Source organism: Fulmarus glacialis, unplaced genomic scaffold (assembly GCF_000690835.1).
Source record: "Fulmarus glacialis isolate BGI_N327 unplaced genomic scaffold, ASM69083v1 scaffold974, whole genome shotgun sequence".
NCBI lineage: Eukaryota > Metazoa > Chordata > Aves > Procellariiformes > Procellariidae > Fulmarus > Fulmarus glacialis.
Genome location: NW_009209739.1, coordinates 367 through 25,285, shown reverse-complemented (window position 1 = coordinate 25,285; position 24,919 = coordinate 367). Strand labels below are relative to the sequence as shown.

Here is a 24,919-nt window from a genome sequence, read left to right as displayed (position 1 = left end):
GCCAGCCTGGAGACCTACAGTGGATAAAATCTAATATTATCATCTTTTGTCTACTGCAACCAGCGCTAAGTTTAGCTTATGGGCCTCAAATGCAGTTGTCTAAAAAAGTTATTAACCAAATGCAGTAACAAATAATAAAAATCAGGTGCTGATTTGCCCAGCACAGTAACAACTAGCACGCTGTTAACTCTTCTTTCTAAGAACTACAGTCATAAACCACAGGATGTGCAGAGTAACCTCTTCTACCCAGAGACCTCTAAAATAAATCTAGGTTTGCTACAAATTCTCTCTTAAATGGGTGATGCACAAGACAGCCTTAGAGCCTGGCACTACATCACACTCATTGTGGAACCACTAATAGAAAAATCTACTCCCTCAGGCTGGAAAAAAGAAAAAGCAAGCCTGAATTAAATAGGTCTACAGGTTGATTTTTGTTCTGAGAAAATAATTTACTTGAACATCCCCTCCGGTTCCACTAGTAAGTCAGAAGATTTTGTCTATGGCTGGTGCACAAATAAGAGGCAAAGAGACCAGAAAACTTGACTCCATGTGGCTAAAATGTAAAAGTACTGCCAGTGGCTATTAAATGTCCCAGATGTAAGAAGACTGACATGAGGCAAGTTTTTTTTCCCCCTTTCTGGGGACAGACGGACATACAGAATCCTGGCATCTGCAGGAGACCCACCTTCCTCCTCCCTTCCCTTGGTTCTTCAAACAGCCCTGGAGGTCTGTTCTCATCAGGGGGCCAGCAGCCATCATTTCTGAAATGTCTTCGGCTGCCTGTAGCCAGCTCTCAATGGATGATTGCCCAAATCACAAAAAGCACAGCCACAGCTGGCAACTCGGCTGACAGTCCCTAAGAGAGGCCAAAGGACTGAAAGGGCCACAGACATTACGCGAGTCTCTTACAACTAGGTGGTCCCCTACATTCAAGCCTTGAGCCATCCCAGTGAACTAAGTACGCACAGAACGGCTGACCATGCTCTTATGCATCTCTTCTGTGCACAGGATTTTGGTTTTACGCTTGTCAGTCCAGTACTGCCAAGAGTACAAAAGTTCATATTGCTTCTTTTCTTTTCTAAGACAACAAAGCACCAGCAGACACACACAAAAAAAAAAAGCATCTGTTGACGCTCTACAGCATGCAAGCTTTGACTGACTAATTTACTTCCCTCAGTCTACAGTAAAGAACAAACAGCTGATAAGAACTACAACCACAGCTCCCTTACTGTACAGCATGGGAGCAGCAATCAGTTCCTGGAGCTGGCCCGCGCTCTTAGCTCAGATTGAACATCTGAAAAGGTCATCAGATCACTTTCTGTTTTTGTTTATTTCCCCTTGTTAACAACAATCTGAACTGAGTAAAATCCAGTTCATAATGCTCTTTAAATTCTTTCTCCAGACTGAACTCCAGTTCAGTCCAGGTCTATTTCTGTCTCATCTCTCGGTCTGTGTATTTTGGCAATACTCCTTCAACACTTGTAACAGTGCTGGATAAAGAACTTACATTCATTCCTGCCCTATTCTTTAGTGTAACTACAAATTTTACAGTGCTGTTTTGTGATTAATAGCCTTAACATGTTGAAGTCAAATCAAATACTATTTAAAACTCAATTTTTAATTCAAAATTTATACTTGATATTGCAATACAAAATGAACTTATTTACTGCAACATCCAGCAAAGATTCATTCTGAGCTGCTGCCCGCACTGCTGGCTGCGCTGCTGCCAGCCGGGAATAGCCGAGCTCCACCGTCGGGAGCCTCCTGGCACTGCAGGTTACTGCAAGCTCGCCTGTAAGGTTCCTTCTCTTTCCTCACTGAACTCTGGTTCCCACCGTGTCCCCAGATGTATCTCACCATAAGAGAGGTCCATAGGCCGACTAGCAAAAAAAAAAAAATCACAGCTTCCTTTATTTTTCCAGAATAGATGAATCCAATTACAAAGTCTAATTAAAAGCTTCTGCTGCTTGGAAGATTATATTCACAGATTACTTCCTTCAAAGAGACTCGGAAGATCCTTGGAGAGGGCCACCTTACTCAAGCCAAGTCAGCTTTTTGATCACGAGACATAATCAAAACTGAAAAAGCAACTGGCGCTTCCCTGCTGAAACTGCAGCCATGTTGCTTTCATGAAGGATATGAAATTACTGATGCACTCAGCACCCACGTCTACATAAAAACAGCCCGCGTAAGCAAATAAAGTTTCCAACAGCAACTTGAACATCCTGAGATCAGGACAATGTATTGCTCAGTCCATGATGATGATAAATACACTACATTTACGCTATGTAGCATATAGCGATATCCCAAGCCAGGAACAGTACTTAACGTATGTAATTACTACCCAGTTAGTAATAAACCAGGAGTCTATGTTTTCCTGAAGGAGCCATTCTCCTTAACAAGCTTTATGGAGAACACAGCACTAATCAGTTGGTGCTTAAAACTATCAAGAGACCACAGAAACAAGGACTTTCCAGAATAAGTTATCATATTAGTCCTTTGCTGTTCTTTAACAGGCTTATGTTCTTGTAATGCCCTCACATGGTAAAAGATAATTTTTTTAAAAATCATAGATGGAATATGGTGTATCATATTTAAATGTGTCTGTTGGGGTTTCTTTGACAAGAGGGAGTTAAATGACCTGGGACAAACCAGAACAGTACAACTGTTAGGTACAAAGCTCATACACAGTGTGGTAAGTTTTAGGGGGTTTGCCTCCATAGAAGGATAAGAGAAACACAAAAAAGTAAAGACTGAGCTAAAATTCCTTCAGATGCCAGGCACAATCCTTGATAACTTATTTAAATAAATTTTGCTCCAAAAATTAGCCCTGAACAAAGAGAAAAGATAATGAGGCTCTAACTGCAGACCTACCTACACTTGGATAATTAAAGCACAACTAAATAAATTTTCCTTAGTTTTCATACCAAGCCACCTGTCTCTCAAAAGAACACGAAGAAAAAAAGAGATTTCTTTTCGAAAATTCTAGAATAAAACCAAGCTTCTATAAGATGACAACTTGTCTGAGTGCATGTATACACACATACATATATGTGCATGAACATCATCATTTCAATACTATAAAACGCTGTATGATGTATCCAGTTGCCATCCTTTGAGAATGGAGATTTCCAAGTATAACAAAAATAAAGTAATCTGAGACCAGCTGCTACGAAAGAAGTCTTGTCACATTCAGTACAAAACTCCTAGTATTCTGCATATGAGCTTACTCTGTACCAAATTTTTTTTTCTTTTTAGTATTAAAAATGCATCTGCTTTCTTTTTAAGTCAATGACAGAGTTTTTATTGATTTCAATTAGAAGAGGCCCCAGCTCCCCTCCAAGTATTACACTATAAAATGAATTGCTTAAGAATTACCAGTGTAAAACCATTAGAAACCCAAACCGTTTCCTTTTAGCCATTATAACTGTAAATTCAAATCCCCACGCACATTCTAAATAAATGTCCACTTCACAGAACTAATCCATATGCAGCTGACAGAGCATGGAATTTTACGGCAGATAACATTGTCTGTATGCAAGGATTATTCACTCTGACAACACCCAGTTGTGAATATTACCCCCAGGGCTCTAACAATAGTTCAATGTTGCCTCAAATTCCACTGTGAATAAAGAAGCATCAATTAATTTGTTAAGTTAAAGGGTCTACTTAAAGATGCTAGAAGAAGGCCAGTTACTGGGGTATGAGGTTAAAGTGAACTTTTTGGTCCTCTTAAAAATCTATTATTAACATTAACAGTGAAGACTTTGTAAATAGTTAATTTTCTATTTCTACTTAACAGACGCTTTTCTTAGTCCTGGTGAGGCTCTGTTTGATAGGTTGGACCAGATGATCTTTCGAGGTCCCTTCCAACATGGGCCATTGTAGGATTCTATTGCACGAGAAAGTGATGGGGAAAAGCTGCAGAAAACATGACTGCAAAATTGCATATCTGACAGAGCCAATCTGGGAAGAAGAGGATACTGAAACATTTTAGTTCTACTTGTAAAAAAAAAAAAAAAAAAAAAAAAAAAGAAAAAGAAAAGTGGTTTGGATTTAAATGTCAATTTAAAAAGAAAGATATAGCAAGTTTTTCATGGCCAGGTAAGACTCTCAAAACCTTCATTAGAGCACTGTTTACTCTGGTGACTGGAGAGTCAGCTGGAAGCAGCTCTCTCTCACCCCTTAAAAGTTTTGCCTGTATCATTTGTAGTTGAGTAATTCTCTAAAAGGCACCAACAAAAACATTTTAAGCAGCAGAAATCATTCAGTAAGGGATAAAGTTATTGCAGAACTATAGGGAACCACGCCTGAGAAACTCGAATGGCCACCACAACCCCAAGGAGAGAGGAAAGGAGTCACACGGCCAGGCTGAGGAGTTTCTCCAAGGCTGCCAGAATAGCTTGGCGGTGACAACGGTCTGATCTGTCTCCTTCCTTTCTGTGCTCCAAACCAGTGAAAATGCCTTGCGGTGTGGCTTCTGGTTCTTCCCAGCTCTCTCCCTGGAACAGCAGCATGCAAATGCCTCCGTGGCAGTGGTGCACGGAGGAGGACCAGCCACATAGTCAACTCTCCGAACTGCCACACTGCAGTCCCCGTACGTTTAGCTGCTGGGAGTCATTTAACAACCACAAGGGAAGTAACAAAATGTTCTTCTCCCCGCTCTGTAACATTGCACTTACTTCATCCTTTGAATCTGGGGGAAGAATCAAAAACCAGAACTTGTCCCCACAGTAGTCACGCAATTAATCTCTGAGAATATTAGTTAAATAAATCCTGTTGCGCAGAAGTCTCCGATTCTGACTGTGCTGCCAAGGATTTGGCTGCATGCCAGACATGTTTACAGAATCTGCAAATTCACTGACCCTATGTAAGCTCCATGGTACGTAAACAATCCCCTAATTCACATCTGAGCATCATTTCTGCTGACAGTCATTTGGTGTATAAAATTGAGATCTCAGACAGCCATCAAAGCACCTTATTATAAAAACATAATTTTAAAAATCAATTAGAAGAGATCCAAAGCTGGAAGAGAGTGGTGCACTTGTTCAGAAAGCACCAATTTCAGTTTGCCTCTCCAGCTGTGAAACAGCAGCTCTGGGGTTTCACCACCAACAGTTCAGCCATGCACGCAGAGCAAATCGCACAGGGAACTGGAAGCAGCAGCTAGTGAGCCATGGCAGTGTGAGCTAGCTCCACTCAGGAGCCAGGATACTAAAAAGTTCATCAGCCACTCTCTTCCTCGTCCTTCAGACTCTGCCTAACATCTCTTGGGCATGAGAAGTTTTTCAAGTAGATGATGCTGCCCTACTAGGCTGAAGGATGTTGCTGGTATCTCCACAAAAAAGATACAAACACAAGGATTTCATAAATTGTGTGGATTAAAGCTGAATAGACTATCAATGTTTGGACTCTAGTGCAAAAAATTAAACAGACTCTCAGCTTTACCTGTTACCCCCTCCCACCCTCTGAGCAGGTAAAGCTAACCGCTACGGTGCAATGTCTTCACTCCCTGGGTGAGCAGCTACCAACTCAACGAGGCAGCCAGACCTGCAGGTTTGGCTCAGGATAAACTCAGAACTAAGCCACCAGAAATGTTCTACAAGAAACTAGTTTTAAGGCCACCAAGCACAGCTCACAAAACCAACACAGATACATCTGGGTTACAGGGCCTGGCCCTACCACTTGGCCTGCAGTAGTACCCAGATGCCACCTGAAGTCCCAGAAGTGGCATTCGTTTCCTTTTCACCGGCAGCTCACTTACAAATACACTGCCTTTTTGCCAACTCTTCCACACAAGCAGTAACTCCAGGCAGCTCATTACAGCAAGATCCACGAGAGCTTAACTGGGTAGCTACTAATCCATCTAGATTTACCCACACTTACCCACAGGCCACAGTTCAGCGCGGTTGGCTGCGGTTAGCAGCGTCGGCAGGAGCAGAATCACGTTCTGTGCAGATTTCTACCGCCCCTTTGCAGGGGCTCATTGCCCTGGCGCTGACCGCAGGGAACATGACATTACGTATCCAAATGTGCGGCGGGATGCCTGAGCAGAGCAGGAGGTTAATGGCTATAGGAAAGCTGTTTCATGGCTTTGGAAGAAGAAAAAGGAAAATTATGAGAATATTTCTGCCCTTGATGCAGGTTTGAGCGTTCAGTAGTTTTTAGGAAGCTGTGGAAGAGAGGGAAACATTAAATATTATCTGTGGATTATAAAATTCCACTGAGTTTTACTAGTGTAAAAATGCAAGCACGCTCCAAACTAATTCAAAAAGCAGATGTGAAGAGGGAGGGAGGAGGAAAAAAGATGAGAACATTAACTTTTTTACCCTAAAGAAATAGTCTTTTTCATTTCACATGAGGGTAACTTAAATCGGTTAAACAGGAATACATTATGTAGAAACCTTGTTTTCTGTTTGCTCGTATTTTAAAATTTGTTCGAAATAATGCCACTATTTATGTTTAGACAGAAGTTAGCTTAGACTAATTCATTTGCCTTGATCCCTGTATTTCCCAATTTCACCTTCTGTCTGGCCTAGTCCAACAAGACTGGAATGTACTCAGCTGACTACTGCAAAAACATGGAACTCTCACATGCAAATAAAATAATCAATCACTCAATAATTACCAAAGTTACTCTTAAAAAATTATTAGATTTTTAAAAAGGATGCATTTACCATGATTATTGTTTTCAATAAAGTGTTCAGCCTGTTTATACAACACTGAGCACAAAGCTTTCTTCTGTGGAGAATTTGGATTTGTAGCCTTGAAGCCATCAAGCCCCAAAAATCAGTGCTACAATCTGACTTGTACTCTCTGTGTAGGTCAATCAAAAGCATCTTTTCTTCCAGACACAATGCAGACCCTGAAAAACATGCACTCTCTGAACACACAGGTGCTTTGAAATACACTCTGACAATTCATGCTGGAATATTTTAAGCCATAACCACTCCCCTGCCAGAGTCAAGACAGGTGAAAGGTGGGTGCTAACTTCTTCATTGCTGCAGCTGGCAGCCAAGTACATTAACTGAGGATGCCACCAGTGAACATCAAAAGTGTGCTTTTAGTGCAATTTGAGATACTTGTCACTCACCATTGTTGAGTAGAAATAAAGAGGCTCACAGGCCGATCTACATCACCTGAAGTTTGCTCTCAATTGATGGCATTTTCAGCTGCCCTATTATCAAAGTTTCCCACTCATTTGCGCTAGCAAAGAATTGAATGGGTAGGGGCATGGTTTCAGCGTTTATTTCACGCTTTCCATGGGCTTCTCATCTCTCATATTCTTTTGTCAGACTGACACAACACATCTAGTCTTCTAATATCATTAAAGCTTAAGACATTCATTTACTAAACAGCAGCAGTTGTTCTAGATGTTACTATGGCAATGTCCACCCTCGAGTAGTTCACTACTACGGTCTTACCAGAGTTGGCAATGAGCACTCCTCAGCTCTTCAGGGCAAAGTCAAGTGGCTTAGCATATAATATGGAACAATTTTTAAAATTATGAGGGCTTGATAAGATTCCAGTAGTGCTAGAAAATAAAACCCATCCAAAAACTTTACACCATTGAAAATAGAAAGGAAAAAGAATAGTTTTCAATAGACTGTATGAATTAATAACTTCAGTGGCCCAAATTATCACACAACACGTCACTCATCCTTCTTTAAAGAACAAAAGCACTAGTTATACATCTCTGACAGAATACATTCTTCTACCTGAAGCTAGTCTTAAAATAGATTGGTCTTGCCCTTATAGATTGGATTTTGTCTTTGTTCTGGTGTGGGTTGCTTAGTGCTCCTGCTGCAAGGTCTCTCCGGCACACCCTCGAGTGCCAATCTCACGCCTCATGTCCTTCATAGGCAGCAAGACTTAGGAGTCCAGCCATCCAGTGACTCAACACTGAATCTTCAACTGCCCATTTCACTCCACTTACACACTTTTCCAAACATACTTTTCCAACAAAAGGCCTGCTAGAGATGAGAGCTTTGGTTTGCTAGTTATGCTGTCCAGGCACAACCTAGCTGTAAAGCAAGGAAGCGCAGTCCTAGAAAAGGAACGTCTTAACCGCAGACACTTTTAAACAGCATAAGCAGTTCAGATCTGAAGACGACATACTTCTGAATGTCACCCCTCCAGTGGGACTTCACTGCCCCATGCAAGTCTCAGGCCTCAGGACAGCACATGATAATGGAATAGCTTCTCTTCCTCAAAGAGACTGCTCTTTGGAAGGTGGCCTCTGCCAACTCCTTTCTGCTTTTGAACATCTTCTCAAGAACTTTCTCATCCCAGCCATGAGGCTTCCACCACCGACTGCCTGAGAAACCAGAGCAGTTGTCCAGCCAGGAGCACAGTCTTTTCTAAGAAGAAAGCACAGGTATACGAACTGATGGCTGTGCTACAGCTACTCGGAGCTACTCATTTATGCCTTATTTCTTGCATCCAAAAGAAGGCTCAAAACCACAACAAAAATATGCAGTTCTTAATAGCATTCACAAACCAACATGAAATTCCTGCATACATTAATAGTCAGGCTAACTTTCTTGAACACTAACACTAAGGAACAGAGACCGTAAGTGCATGACTAACTCTCTTTAAACAGTCTGTTGTGCAGGATCAAGGAACCACCTGTTTTTACAAACTGCCCGCTGGTATTGTCTTGGTGAAGACTGTCACTGCATGGAATTTAGGAGAGATTCAGGTACAGACATGAATAGCGATTCAGTTTCTGTGAAGGTCTCGCTCAGGTTTCTGCAGTAAATGATTAAGACTGTATCGTTCAGGTTTAAATCACCAGTACTGCCAAAGATTCTCTTTGTTGCCAGAGGCAAATCTTTAGGGCCTCACTCAGAAAAACACTTAAGCACCTGTGAAAATCATATCAAAATCAACAGAATATATACAAAAACATTCTTAAGTGTTTTGGTTAACGACAGACACAGTTTGTGCCCAAGGTCTCCACACCGTGAAAGAGGTGGTGTTTCCCTTCTCCCGTCCTTTTTTCATCCCTAGAGTAAGAGCTGGATATTCTGGGCAGGGTTATTTATCATCATATGAAGGTAGAGATACTGTAACAGTAGAAGTCCAACTGTAAAGACGTTAATACAAATATTATGGATTCATTTCTGGTATGGTTATGTGGAGCAAGACCCCAGTGTACCAGCTAAGCTATATAAACACAGATAAAACTGTCCAAACACCTAACCTCCATAATAAACCCAATTTAATTAACAGAATAACCTAGATGAAATTCCAGATGTCTCTCTCACATGGTAAATTAAAATACTCTGCAATAAAGTTTAGAGTACACTTCTACAAAGCTAGCGTCATGTCAGGAAATATAAACAAAAACAGGAAAAATTTAATTTATCTCATTCTCCAAAGTCACATCTCACATTTACTAAGCGCTTTCAAACACGTGATGTTGCCGATTAACAGTAATGCCTTAAGGCACAATCTTTTTCTGATCTTCGGAGTTAAAAACTGCTTTGAAATGTCACCGAGGCATACAATTCTTACTCAATGATAACGTCAGAGAACACCCTATAATTTAAAACACCACACTTCTAATTGACAAAATTGAGTCAAGTATGAAAAGCATGATGAATTCAGATCCTATCCTGAGTACAATGAAACTTCAAACAGTGCTGAAAAAATGAAAAACAACTGAGCTAATAAAAACCAGACCCTGCTTAAACAATCTTTCATCAAGCGAATTTCACCTACATTGTTACTCTTGGAATTTGGGAAAGTAGGAGGAGCCAGCAAGGTCTGAAGAGGAGATGTGAGAGGATATTTGGGAAATATGTAATATTTAGCAAATTAAGAAAGCAGACAACCAAAGCCAGACTCTGACCTCAGTTATACTGGTGTAAATCCAAACATCACTGACTGTAATGGAATTATTCTGGATTTACTCCATGTTAACTGAGATCAAAACCTGTTCAATGAGACAGAGTATCGAAGTGGAAAAAATGGCTTTTCTATCTCCACAATGGGACATTTCATTGCAAGTAACTAAGAAACTGTTTAATGCTATGTAGCTACAACACAAAAGGTGACATGGGCTTGAGTCATCGCATAAATATCCACAGCCAAAATTTCTAAAGTTTGAAAGGTTTTATGCACTCCAAATCTGACTCTAAATAAGCTTTATGCAAATTAAAGAGTTAATTCAGAACATGCTTCAGTTATTTAAGGCTTTTCTTGTTCGTTTGTTTCATCTCAAACCATACTCTTTATAAAACAAGACTCATCCCCAGGAAGTAGGCATGCAACAGCATCTCTTAAGTTGCTTCCCTTAAGCCCTTTACAGAAACAAATTCATCCTCTCATACCACTTGCTAAGCTAGAGCTCCATCTCCATACACCTCTACACACCTCTACGCTGTGGAGTATTTCTGCGCCTTCTCTCTAAAAGAAAACACATGGGTACATATCAGTATGGGTGGTTATGCCGAACCACCAGGAGCTTAAAAGATTTGCCTGAAGTGATAAAACTGCCAAATTCTTTAAAATGCCAATTCAGCCAACACGCATTATTTTTATCTTCATATACCATGGTTCATTTTCAGTAACAGAACGGTATTCAATTACACTTTTAAGTGTGAGGAAAGGGCTGAGTTTTTACAGTAATGACACTATTCCCACTTTTCACACCCTAAGCATGAGCAACCACAGTAATATTTAGAACAAAGCTTGATACACAAAGCAGCCACATTCTTTTCTCCCATTGCCAGCATTAACAGAGACTGTCTGGATTTGCACACACACAGATCCTGCATAACTCAATCTTTCCAGTTCAATTCAGTTCAGTAGCGCTAGGGACCCTCATTCCCTTCCCACTGCAGCTATACCAGCCCAACAAACTGCCAGCCCTGCTCTCCAGAACCGTCCTAACACAAGTCATCACCTCCTCCTCTGAGCAGCAAAGCAGTTCATGCACCCTCTTTCTAACCAAGCTAGCGAGCTCAAGGAGTTTCAGCAGTCTCTGCTAACCTGGACTATTTTGGAATGAGCCTAGAACTGCGAAGCAACGCTCATGGCTGGGGATCAGAAAAGGCCATAGCCTCAAAGAAGAGGGAAGGAGATAGCAGTGCAGAGCAGTAATTTTTCATCCAATATAGCTACACCTTTAAGAAAACATATGTCCACAGATTCAGCCAAAATTTCAGAGAACAAAATATCAGGGTCCATTGGTCCAATTCAGATCCAGAACAAACTCTAGAAATGTACTCGCTCACATGGCCAGTATGTGAAGTGAGAATGATACGTGTCCCCGCTACCACCCTCATTCATGCTAAAGCAAACATCAGCCATCAGGCACAGTGAAAGCAGCAAGGGAAAGATTTCTGCATCATCTCCTGCACAAACCTATCTGTGGCTAACACAGCACTTCCTTCAGAGCAAGAACATGTTGCCTTTAGCGGCAACACATTTCATCACCAGGATCCAGTCTGTATATGCAAAAGATACTCCAGGCTGCCAAGAAATCTTGAGATAACGGAGGGGCGCGCTGAGAAGGGACGCTGAACCTCCGAGGGAAGAGGTCAATGGAAACTTTGAGGAAGGGATGGGCTGAAGGCAGAGACGAAGAAGATAAAAAGATGTGGGAGTCCGACAGAATAGGAAAGAAAGGAAAAGAAGGAGTAAACATTTCAGGACAAATAAGTGATTTGTGGGTTTGTGGTTAACAGAGAGGACTGTGACTCAGGAGTAAGTCACATAATTCCCTGTGCTTTGATTCAGCTTATGTAAAATTTAAAGGGGGAAGACATGACCAAAACAAAACAAACAAAAAAAAACCCCAAAACACCAAAAACACTCATCTGAAATGCCCTAAGACACCAAGATGTAGGCTTTTAAGTAATATGTTTTTAAACGGGGAGGCAACGCTTCCGGACAAGCACCACTGCCTAAGCACCAAGTTATGTTCTCCAAATGCTGTTTGAAAGCAGTCAAAATGTTATCCCAACCAGCACACACCATGTCTTGCTTCAGCAATCTACCAGGGGCTATGCTGGGGCTTGGCTTTGCCTGTGCCACTTGCTGGGGGCTACCAGTACTTCTGGTACTCAAACTCTGGTACAAGGCAGTAGTTAATGTGTGCACAGTGATGCTAAAGATCTCTACTTAAAGCCACACTACTATTGTGTCGGTGCTGTACAAGCTAAGTAACATAAAATGGAAAAGAAGTGCCACAATGCAAAGTGATTTGCCCAAAGACTGGCAGCAATCATAGTCTCTCCACCTGGGTGCTCCAGCTATTGCTCTTTTACTTAAAACCATGTGCTTGCCTAACCATTTCACCTATTCACAGCCTAAAAAACTAGCTCTGACACAATAGTTGTAAAGTCACAGTCTCTAGAGGACTTTAGTAAATAGAAATATAAATTAATATGGGGGCATAAAAGAAACCACAATATTCCTAGCAGGCAGAGGACTTCATTTTTCCTGCACAACTTTCCTCCTCTTCTTCTGTTCCTCAATAAATTGTAAGTGCAAAAGCATACTAGTTCAGTGAACTAACTAAGACCTCACTAACTAAACAAAAAGCTCTGTCCTTTGGAAAACAGACTCGGACATACCATTGTACAGCTTAAGAGAACTCAGGAAATGTTTCAGTGATATTCAGCATCCCCAGAGACATTTAACTTCAGCTCATGAAAATACACTGGTGTCCGAAGCATGGAAGTTACAATGGCTTCCTGCTTACACCCCCCACCCCCCAGGCTATGAATCTAATTTAAACAAGATGGCAGGAATCCAGCAGTAACCTATAGTCGTAGATTAGAGCTGCTATCCTGAGCAAACAGACCAGACATTTAGCCGGGACTACAGCAACACAAGACATTCCTTCATTTTCATTTAATTATGCAAACCCACCCCCACTCACTCCACTTCAGCAGGGTTTTTCCAGTCTGAAAACCTGGGGTCCCACTCTGTTTTTGGTTACATCCCATTGCAGACAAGCTCGACTGGCTGTAATTCATCCTATAGTTATAAAGCTGATATTGGGAATTTGGCTCTACTACATATCAGGCTACATGAAATTGTCTTTTAAAGCTAAGGGAAAAAAACAGCAGAAGAAGGAAGCATTACGGCTCCCGTGAAAACACTGAAGCACTGAAATATAGAGATAAAGCTCACTCCCTCTCAACCGCAATTCTGCAACAGGCTCTGCACCGTGAGGGGGCCAGCTGTCCTCCTCAAGAGCTGGCTCATGCAGGCACCTCGAAAGAACAGTTTAAACTCGCTCTGCTGCACAACGCTCGCACATCCAAGTTTATTTTGGGAGTCCCATTATGTTATACACAGGCTCTGAACACTTACGTGCTTGATTCATTGTACCTAATATCACACACTAACTGTTGTATTACCAAGAGCATATGGTAAGGAAGCCACTATTCCAGAGCAAACAGATGAGACTGCTAATAGGGATACACTACTGAAAATAAATTCAACACTTTCAATTATCTTTCGTTGCATGTGATGTATGCAGCTTGTTGGGTTGGTGTCTGGGAACATGTAATTTTCAAATATGCATATATTTTACCAGTAATGTTTTGCAGACTGAAATCTGTGGCTAAGTATATGTTAGGAAAAGGGCTACAACTTGAGCAGAGCTGGAAAACTGCACACAGTGTCTCTGTGAAGAGGAGTACCAAAGATGCCAAAGAAAATCAAGATGGAAGAGTACATGGGATACAGAACAATAAGTTAACATATCTTCATAAATAGACGCAGCCTGTTTACGTTTGCAATACGCATTAACAACGTGCATCACAGCCCCCACTTGTGGCTTATCCCCACAGAGATTATCAGCCTCGTAGCTGCCAGTATTACTGCTTCAGCTTACACACGAAGGGTCTCTGCTGAACACCCAAGGTTCAGATCCTGCTGACAACCCGTGGCAAGGGCAAACGAGGTGTAAGACATTCTGATTAGCCACATCACTAGGCATCCACCAACACCCTCCGTAAAGTGGACCCGCAGAAGTCCCTCAGTTTATGGTGGAGCTGCCTGCACAGGCTGCCTCTGAGCGTTACTCAGTTTTAGCCCAAAACGCCCTACCAGGGGAGGTTCTTCAGCAGGGCTGAAGGTCTGGGGTCAGATCAGAATCAGGGAGGACATCATAACCTATTCCCCCATGTGAGCTAGGCTCATCTGAGCACTCAGTATCCATATGGTAGGATGACAAACAGTACAAAAATAAATCTCAGGGACTGTTATTTGGACAGTCAGCCCCAGAGCGGGAAAAAGTCAGAAAGCAGAGAGCCTCTCACTTGACTTCATACCTCCTGAATTCAAGGCTTCAACTGAACTAACCTTCGCTCCCTCTACAGCCAGTGAAAGGAATTGAGACCTCCAAAGAGTATTTAAAATTTCACAAGCAATGGATTGCTCCGTAAAGGTGCCAGTTTCTTTTTGTGAATTACAGAAAGAGCCTCTGGGTAGCTAGTCTCTCAGCTGAGGTTGTTCTGTTAAGCCCCTAAAGTGAAATGGGATGAATCCAGTCCTCAGTGTCAGGGCTTCATGTATCTTGACATAACATGATCCCACTCAAGTCCTTCAGGAACACGAAGTCATTGTGCTTCTCCTCTGGCAAAAACAGGGAAAAGCTCAGCTCACATCTACGGTTCCCAAAGAATAGGTTGCACATGTTCTCCAAAAGGCAACAAGAGAAGTTTAACCATAGACCACAAGGGATATGCATGACCTAAATCACTCTGATCCCACTTAAAAATACAACATTGCAAACTACCCCTATACAAAATGCAAGTCTTGGACGCAGAGTTCACCCAACAACAACTGCACAGCATGAATTCACAACAGGCATAACTGAAGGACCTCATAGATCAGATCTGAAAGCAACACACCTAAGACAGGAAGTCCTGAACACTGGCAATAGTTATAAAAAATGAATTATATTCAACAACGTAATTGAGGGGTAAAACACATTCTCCCTGGCAGTAGTAAAGAAAGCATATGAAACAGCCAGCCCAGAGCACATTTCATTAAATCCATCCTATTTCTTCTAACAAAACTGTTGATTATCAAGGCATGGTGAGCTGATCAAGTAACACCATCAGTCTCTTTCAACAGAGAAATTGTTTTGCCATTTGCAAACTGAAAAACATATGTTCCCAATATTTTCTCTGATGTATGCGTCTCCTTCAAAACCAAAGCCCACAGCATATGCCAAAAATCAAATCATTGATTGGAAAATATATACCAACTGGCATCTGAGGGCTTTCTCCATCTAAAGGGTTCCTCCTGTCATTCTTTAGGCCACATTCAAACTCCATTAATTAAATTAAATATCTGCTCCTTTTCCATGCTCCTTAATCCAGCTTATCCAGACCCTCAACTGACTGCATTGAATCCACTCTAGTGTAAATTCCAAGCAGCCTCCAATACACACAACAAAAAGCGTAAAGCACAAGTCAGAAAGACTGCAGAGACATAGACCTCAAGTCCATGCAGCATAACAGAAATAGCTCTGAGGTTCCTAACAAGTTGGTACAGCAGGATGAAGAACGTCACAGGCACATAACAAAGCACCGACCCAATATAAACTCATTTTGCTCACTGTTGGTTAAGAAAAGTTGAAGCACAATTTGTACCAGCAAATGGAGTCCCATCACTCCATGCCCTCTACAGAGGAACAAGTATTGTTTACCCTCCTGCAGTTAAGACGCGGCCCAGCGCTGTATCACGCGATACAGAGCTTTCAAAAGGCACACGAACGCGTCCCTGTACCTGATCCAAACCAAGCCGGTACTGCTGGATGGTAGTGCGGCACATGGAGCAAGGATTAAGGATCACAGAGTCTCACTTTCAGCAGCCTTCCGTTCTTGGGGTTTTTTTCCTTCATTCTCCTCTGAGGCTCGTCTCTTCAGTAAAGGCATTCGCTATTAATTCCCCACCACAGAAGGCATTGTTTTTCACAGTTATCTTCTAGCATTGCTGCTTTAAAGGAGCAAGGTGGCGTTTCAAGAGGCAAATATTCTCTGGTTAGCCTCCTTGTCAGCCTCCTTCTGAGTATGTCACTGACAATTCATCTTACAATGAACATTAGTGCCTCAGTTAAAGTGAGATAAAGATGTATATAATATTTATGCCTCCTTATTCATTTCATTACTGTGCATTCTAAGAAAATAACTGTTTTCTCCAGATGAGAAAGAGACAGAATATATCAATCTCAGGGAGGGACAGTTTAGTCATAGCTTAAAAGCACTTGAAGATCTGCATGAAATATCTGCTTTTTATAAATCATTAGAAATTTGATTTGTGGGCATTTCAACCAATTCAGTAGATGCATACGTCACCAGAAATTTCTCTTTTCTTTCCATGCCATAGAGTTCCCATGAAGACTCGTAGCCAATGTGGCCTACTGTTAAACAATTATTGCCATGAATAGGATTAACGTGGCTTCTATACATGACTCTGTATGGAAACACAAGCTACTGCAATTTTTGAGAAATAAATTCAAAGTGGGGGGAAGGAGCACAGAGGAAGTCAGAAGAAGACAATTTCAGCTCTTACGCTGTTGGTATCTACCTTCTCCCCACTGCTCCCAGTTATCAGACATTGCTACCTTAGATGAGAGTAACTATCATTCCCTGCTTCACAAGGAGGAGGAAGCACAGTCCTCAGCTGCCCAGGCAGGCGGGGAATTCAACTTCAACAGATCCTCCTTCCACACAGCATTTCAGAGGGATTAAACCATATTCACTGCTTGGGTAATTCAGGACATGGTGAAATATGCTGTGCAGCCACTTTTTATCTCGGGCAAGGGTTCACTATTTTTTCAGTTTAACTGGCACCAGCTTGATCACTTTCTAATCTGGTTCAATATTGTGTTATATTTACTTTGAGATCAATCAGCAAATAGTTAAAGTAACAGAAATAACAGGGCAGCAACCTCTAATGGTAAGGCAGGGACAAATCTTTTTTTGCTGAAGAGCAGCAGTTGAAAGACCAACCAGAGCTTCATACTGTCAGTGTGTGGATTTGTGCTGCTCTTTAAATGTGTTTTGTGACGTATGCCTGCACTTCCACACTGATGTCCCCGAGAACAGTGACAAGTGGCTTCTCAACAGGTTCCGTTCAAGGCAAATGATCTAAAGACACAATCGTATCTGGAGTGGAAGTTGCAGAACCTACACGCCACCCCTCCCTTCTCAGCAAGGCGTGTGATCCTCCAGCAAAGTCCACATTTTGCTACCTACTGGTCTTCAGAAAATACAATAGTAGTAAGTGATATGAAGGAAAACCTGCTATACTGGGAAGAGTGTGTTTTTCAGGTGCATGGAATGTAAAGTAAAGTAAAGTAATGTAAAGATTCTAAGGCAACTGATAGAAAGCTCTCACATTAAAACCCACTGTATTTGGAGCAAATTTAAAACACTGTACAATTATTTGCTATATTGCACACCTAATGGTTGAGTTTGCAATGGCACTGTAAGAGTGACTACTGTTTGGGACACAACATGTGAAGTGTGCTCTATGTAAACTCCAGAAGCTATAGAGAACAGGCGTACACCACTAAACAGCAAGCCTCATTTGCTAAACGACATCAGTAATAATTATTGGGACAGAACAACACTGGGATGCATTACTAATGAGCTACAGAGCTTTTCACGTAATTATCACCACTTGGAGCTGGGGATAGCAAAACAAAATAGAAAAAGTAGCTTCTGTGTAAGTTCAGTAGGCAACACTTCCAAACGTAACAAGAAAAATAATTCATAATGCAAAGCAGAAAAGAATGCCATATTTGAGGTATTATCACTTTTTTCCTAAGGAAAAGACTCTCCATTGTATCTTCGAGGGACAAAATCTTTTTCCTTGCAAAAAAGATTCAAGAATCAGTGGGAAAATTTACCATTGTGCATACCCTCAGGGCTGGACAGGCAGAGTTAAGACAGTAGAAAAGTAAGTTGTAAGTGATGTTCTAACAGGCTTTTGGATAATGTTACACTTCTGCCCTGTCTCAAAGATTTTGGAGCTTCTGGCACTGGCAATACTGTCTTCTGTAATCTACATAAAAAGCTACTTTTTGAAGGATCCTAGATAAATCCTTCCAGAGGATCAAGAAAACAGCCATGTCATCACATAGAACTGATTTTATAGATATCACAATGTTTCCATTAAGAACAACAATAAGGTTTCAAAGCTCATTGCACCTACGGTCAGTACAGTTATTACAGAAGCCTCAACAGAGATGGAAAATATCTGTAGGTGCTTTAGACTTTATCAACTCGGAGTTGTTCGCTACAATATAGAATTGGTGATTGTCATTCAACTGATGACAGTAACAATAAAACTTAGTAATGACAATAAAGAGGCAGTATTTGAGCCCTAAGGAAACTGAGTATTTACTGCTGAAATTGTCAACGGTGAAATAATAAGTAATAGTAACACTTCAACAGTTATAGCACAAAAGGGCAGATTTAACAGTTATTATGCCCAGTTCTGGTTATCATTTGTCTTCAGACATACCAAGACAGCACTGAACAGTTGTAAATTTACATTGCATCTCCTAAAACGTGAAAGAAAAACTCAAAACCTGGACATGCACTCATTACAGCTGTCACTATATATTCAAAGAAGCCCCAAAAAAACCAAACCCGAAAAAAGCCTTACACAACCTTCAGTTTTTCAAAAGGATTTTCAGAAATTTCTGGGGCCACCAAAGAACACTACTCTGAAAGATCAGCCGTGACAACTTTAACCTGGTATTCTGTGATGCATCAGTAGAGCTACCGCACCAGAACAGGGAGATCGGACTTGTTAAATTAGCACTTTTTTTCTTCCCTACTTTGGATTTTGGGAATAACATGAAACCCACTCAACTCTCAAAATAAGATGACTATTTGAATTACGTGGAGAGAATAATTTTCTTTGCCTCTGACCATACTCTTACCAAACAGAGTTGGGGCAACTCTTCTCTTTCCTTCCTATAAAAACTACGGGATTTTGCTAAGTAGCAGTGTTTGCAAAACATTTGCCCACAGGAACTTCACTGGCAAGCAGTGTATTCCTCCTTGCCAACCTAGTAATTTGTCTAGTTCAAATATTACACAGCTTTCAAACAGTTCTACCTACTAGAGAGGAGACCCACTGAATGTGGACAGGAAGAGCTACTGCCCAAAGACAAGCAGACCTTCCCAGAATCCACCAAGCCCTCAGTTTTCGATGGGCAGTTTCCCATTTCCATCTCACTGTGTGGTTTCCAGAATACAACGGATCGACGTGAGGTCCTTCCAAGATGCATCCACACAGCAACAACCCCTGAATCTTTCTCTTTCTTAAGCAACAAATATACTGTAAAACACAGGCAATATCCCTCACCCCACCTCTTCTCTAATCCCCCTAGTTCCACTCAAAACTCAATTAAAAATCACTGCATTACACCCACACAGTGCTGAACGTCACCCGCCGAAGTACTAAGGAAGTTTCTACGACACCACATCATGGCTTATAACAGACCAGTCTCAAATAAGTGTCATTACTTACCCACAAAGACAATGACACCAACAGGTCTACACGACCCCCAGAACGAGAACTGCAAGGGAACGGCACACCGCAGGAGCTCCCAGACTTCTCTCGTGCTGCCCCCATCCCTTGTACAAACACCACTTCTGTGGTGCTGGCAAACTTGGATACCAGTACAAAACACCAAATTTCCCTTAAACTTGCCCTCCCTGCTTTGAAAACTACCACCATACAGTTTCTCCACAGCCACGTTCCTGTTCCTTAGTAAAACTAATACCAAGTCTTGAAGCATTTCTTCTTCCACCCAAGGGAACCAGAAGACAGTGACCTTCAGGCTATACCAGAAGGACCATTCAACTTCTGGGAAAAGGTTTTGGACCACTGATTTATATACATTCAGCCTTTACCTGAAAATTTTAATAGACACCCATAAATCTGAGAGTAAAGTCTGAGGCCAAAGACCTCAAGTGACAGAAGAATGCAAAAGGGTAAGTGCAGGGCAACACGTTGGAGGAAAGCTATCAGGAGAGCCCGACGTAAGAAATCTGCTGGGCAGTGAAGAGGCAGAGATACTTTTCAGCTGTAGATACAGAAACAACAAAGTGGTGGCTCATATTGGGAAGGCCAGCCACGCAGCCACAGCAGTTGAACTAAAACCAGGAAGAATTTCAGCTGAGCAGGGGTGGAAGTTTCATTGCTACACTGAGAGGACAATCTATTCTTCACCACTAACAACTGTCTTTTTCAAGGCAGAAGTTAACACGTAAAGGAAAGCTTATGCTTCTCCATTTCTGCACACAGCTTTCCATCTCCCTTTATTATAACCGCAATACTTTTTATGTCAGGAAGTATGAAAAATTTTAACGCCATTAATAGCCTAATTTTAATTTCTTATGTTCCTCCTCTGGAAAAAACATTATTCCTTCTTCATTACAACCTCTAAAACAAACTATCAAACCTGCAAAACCCAAAGTTCTCAGACCTTTCATACGACCTTCTGAACTTAGTCCAAGCTAGTATGTGGCTCAGCAGCCTAACCGTTGTTATGGATATAGCATTCAAAGTCTGTTAAATAAAGGAGACCCCAGGTTACAAAGTTAAACATGATTACGTGCCTTTACTCCATGATATTTCAAAGTCTGTTAAATAAAGGAGACCCCAAGTTACAAAGTTAAACATGATTATGTGCCTTTACTCCATGATAAAATCAGAGCTTTACTCTCAAAAAAAGGAGTGGGATCAAGGAGAAAAAAAAAAAAAAATTGTATTTCTAGTTCTCTTGCACATTTACTATGTGGCCCTAGGTGGATGACTGAAGTTCAATACTATTTTCCCCATCTGAACAAAGCAGTATTAACATTTTCCCTTTTCTCACATAGGCAATATGTTGCCTATCTGATTTGCAAGAGAAAGGGTTAGGAGATGCTCATATCAGAGATTTGTAGACATGCAGAGTATTAACAGGCAAACATCATCCTGTGCACTAGGAAGTCCAGAGGTTATATATTCCCTTCATTTTTCTTGTAATTAATATAAGTTACTGGAGTTTGGTCTATAAAATGGTCATTCACACTAAAGGAATGCTTGATTAAATCACGCGGAGTCAGAGTTATTATTGGTATAATTCCATTAGCTTTACAGAAAAATACTAGGGATGAATTTGTCCTCTTAGGCTTATTTTCCATTCCAAAATTCCTTAATGGCATAAAGAAAAAATAGAAAAGCTGGCCACAGATGTTAAATAAAGACATTCCGAGTCCAATCCCATTTCCACAGGATACAATGGGAGTTAGTTAGTAGGAGATCAGGACCCACAACACGCAACTACAAAAGCATTTGCTGATCTTAAGGTTTAGCTCCAATTCAGAATTTTCCTCTGCCAACTCTTCTTAATTTGGGAGATTTTTTTTTTTTTCTGTTTTTTTTCCAGTTTTTCCATTGAACACAAGTCTGGCAAAAGACCTCTTTGTCAACAGCCCTTTTCACTATCTATAAAACTTCTGTGATCATGTTTAGGCATTGAAAAACCACAATAGAAAAATTCCTGTAATCTGTTAAAGCGTTGCACATGCTTACACATGAAGCGGAATCCAAAACAAAAGGCTTTTTCAAAATGGAGATCTCAGCATACCACCAGATGGTACAGCGGTATCAGAACGTGAAACCCAATACAAATTTTTTCTATAGGTCATAAGTCTGGGCTATGCCAAAACCTCAGGTTTGATACTAAAAAATACACTTGTTAATTATTACTCTTTCACCAAAATGCCATAGTCTGAGCAAAATACCGTTTCAGTAGTCATAACAGTACATTTAAATCTACCCACAAAGATCACAATTTGTTGGCATATCATAACGCAGCATTAGACGCAGCATTTTGGTAAGAATGTAGTCCAGTAGAATATAGGAGGATTTTTAAATAACTCAAATTATTTACAATTCAGATGTACCTTGTGTGATGTCAAGGACTCTTCCAAGACAGATTCTTGTATGGTTTTGGTGAATACACTCTCCTTGACAACAACTCTTTATGGTGCTTAGAAAGCACTTGAGCTGTTTCACTAATCAGTACTAATTAAGCAGTACTGCAAAGTGAATGACTGGGGCACTGTTCAGCATACACTGTGCAACATAAATTAGGAAAACAATGAAGTTAAAAGCCAAATCCACACCAACTTTACATTGTAATTACCTATCAATAAAGAGTGTATCTGGATCAGGACAGCTTTATACAAAGAGAAGCTCCTTGGAGTTGAGGTCCAACTATATGTTGCACTCCTTGGAGAGTCCTGTTTGCCTCATGGACCACAGCACCTCACAAAAACATCAACAAAATTTGTCTGTGGGGCAGCCACATATAAAGCTCTGTTTTGAAGAAAAATTATCAGTTGAGCAAATAACCGGACAACTTGGGGGGAAAAAAAGAAAAAAATAATAATCTCATGCTCATCAATTTAATTGAGCAGTCTTCCGAAAGAACACCACTAGGTAAATGTGACACTGTGAAATACAAGCCAAGAAATATTTTTTATTAGATTTTTGAGAAAAGTTACGTTTCTATAGATTCAAAAAAGATGTTGAAGAACTGGTCACAACAATATTTCTTGCATTTTCTTTTCAAGTGCTTAGGCTTAGTCATCATCAGATGTAAGATATCAGATTACCAGCAGTCTCAACTGCTACATCCATAAAATTCAAGACACTGGACAGAGGTGTGTCCTTCTAACTCTACGAAAGACGTAGAGAAATAGTTTTCAGAAATTAAGACAAAATTAAGTTTAAAATTATACATTCTCCACTTTCAAACAGCTTTATGACCTCACAAGTTATCCATCATGCTAAAAAGTAAGGCCCCCTCTGGCTGTGCAGGGAAGTTGGACTTCCATATAGAGACATGTAACAGGATACACCAATATATGTTTGCCAGCAGTTCTTTGTTGTACAGGTCAGCTCTCTGCAGGTTTAAGTTTCAGTTACTCTACTGAATGAAATCGAGCATTTGCCAAGGAAAGGGATCTCCTGTGGAAAGAGAGGGAATGGGGGAAGAGGCAAGGAAGCAAGAAGTCAGAGGGAAAAAAATGTGAATCAAGCAGTGGATTTGTTGCTAGTGAGGTATGTACAGAGCAAGAAGGTGGTGGTACAGCAAAGCATGATTAAAAGAATTGGTCTGCAACAGAAACAAAGACCCTGGAGAGCCAGTGGAAGCAAGAGGGTCAGGGGGATGGGAGAAAAGGAGTGAAAAGGAGAAAATGCGCAGAAGAAAAACCGCATGAGGAAAAGAAAACATATGGGATGAGAAAGAAAAAAAAGTAGCTATTGAAACAAAGGGTTTGAAATGGCCTGTGATGAAAGCTAAGCTTTGGAACTACCAGTTATATAAAAGCTGGAACTTCTTTCTACTGAGGATGCACAAGAACAAAGGACCATCCACACAAACCTGCAAACTAAGAGCGCACCATTCAAGATCATCGTCTTGCTCTCGTGGTTGGTGTAGATACCCAAGCCCTCTGAAAAAGAGAACTATCCATTCCTATAGTGAATCACTTTGGTGAGCAGAAAGGGAAGATGTATAAAGTGTGATGATGGAGAGAAAATAAAAACAAAACACTGCCAACCCATCATGTTGATTTTCTGCCCCATCCAAGGAGAAAGAGCTCCAAGGAGAACTACCAGCTTGATTTTCCAAAAGGATATAGAAGAGTTCTAGGCTCTACACTTGGCCAAAATCTTTCCCTTCTTGCTTACTTCTGTGGCCAGATGCTTTTTAAGTCCCATATATGTGTGTTCCATAAATTAACAAAAAGTTAAAGAGGGGGAAAAAAAAAAGTGACACCAAAGGTGGAAACATAAGGTACACAAACAGACCCTTTTGTGGATAGGACACTCTGATACCACAATGATGGACTCTTTATACGAAAAAAAACAGAGAACCTATACAAGCTTATAGATAATAAACCAGCAAAATTTGCAAAGACAAGTTTTTCTCTAATTTTCCAAGCATTCGGTTTAAGGTATTTATAACAACAGCAAACACGTATCTTGTAGGCAGAAGTATCTATGACTGGGGGGAAATAGAAGGGGAGTCTGTTTTCATTTGATGACATCCCTTGCAAAAATTGAACTCTTAAGAATTGACTTCTGGATTATCACATTCTGAGACATTCCATGGAAACTTGAACCAGAAAGGTAATTTTCAAGGGCTTTTTCCCACTCTTCAGTATTTTTTTTTCTTTTAAAAAGAAGGTTTTACTGCATAGTACAGCACACAGCACCAGCCTGGGGCATCCTGTTCCTATTTCCTCAAGCCACCAGAAGATATCTGACAAGGAAAGAGGAAGAAAGCCAGAGAAAAGGGATAGGAAGGGAATAGAAAACAGATGCTGAATGAGAGGAACGCACGATGTACAGCAGAAAGAAAAAAAGGTAGAATGAGGGGAAGAAATAAGAACCCAAACCAGAAAACACACCGTGTAAAGCTTCTGGATCATTTCAGTGCAAGTTTCTGAATGTAAACGGGATAACAAGACTGGAGGAAAAGTGCAACTGTGTTATGTATGTTCATAAGCATATTCCTATAGAAGGGCATTGAAAAAAAAACTTAGCAGCTTCGTTACTAGTATACGTGTTCTCTACCAGGAGAGAGGGTTACTGAAGCCACTTCAGCTCCTATTAGAGTTATTAAGAGGAGTATTTGATCCCCTAAACTACTCTTTGGTGCATACAGTGCGCTTACAGCCCACTTCAGTTTATCCTGAAGGCTTTTAGAAGGTATTTGTCTGCACGGAGACAGGGAGGGAGTTCAGAAACCCTGACTCGCTACAGGCAAGTTACCGTGCTGGAGAGACCCGTGTGGCAAGCACGGCTAAGAAGTGACAGAAATACTCGTGCCCCAGTCCCCTGAAGCGCAGGAAACCCA

General features: G+C 40.9%; 1 protein-coding gene across 1 annotated transcript in view; it reads right to left on the bottom strand.

Moving 5' to 3' along the window:
* The window catches only part of LOC104076150 (hemicentin-1-like), a gene marked incomplete at both ends in the record, with an annotated part of 142,926 nt that overhangs the window by 117,647 nt on the left and 360 nt on the right, over positions 1-24,919 (bottom strand). The gene's annotated exons all lie outside the window — the stretch shown is intronic.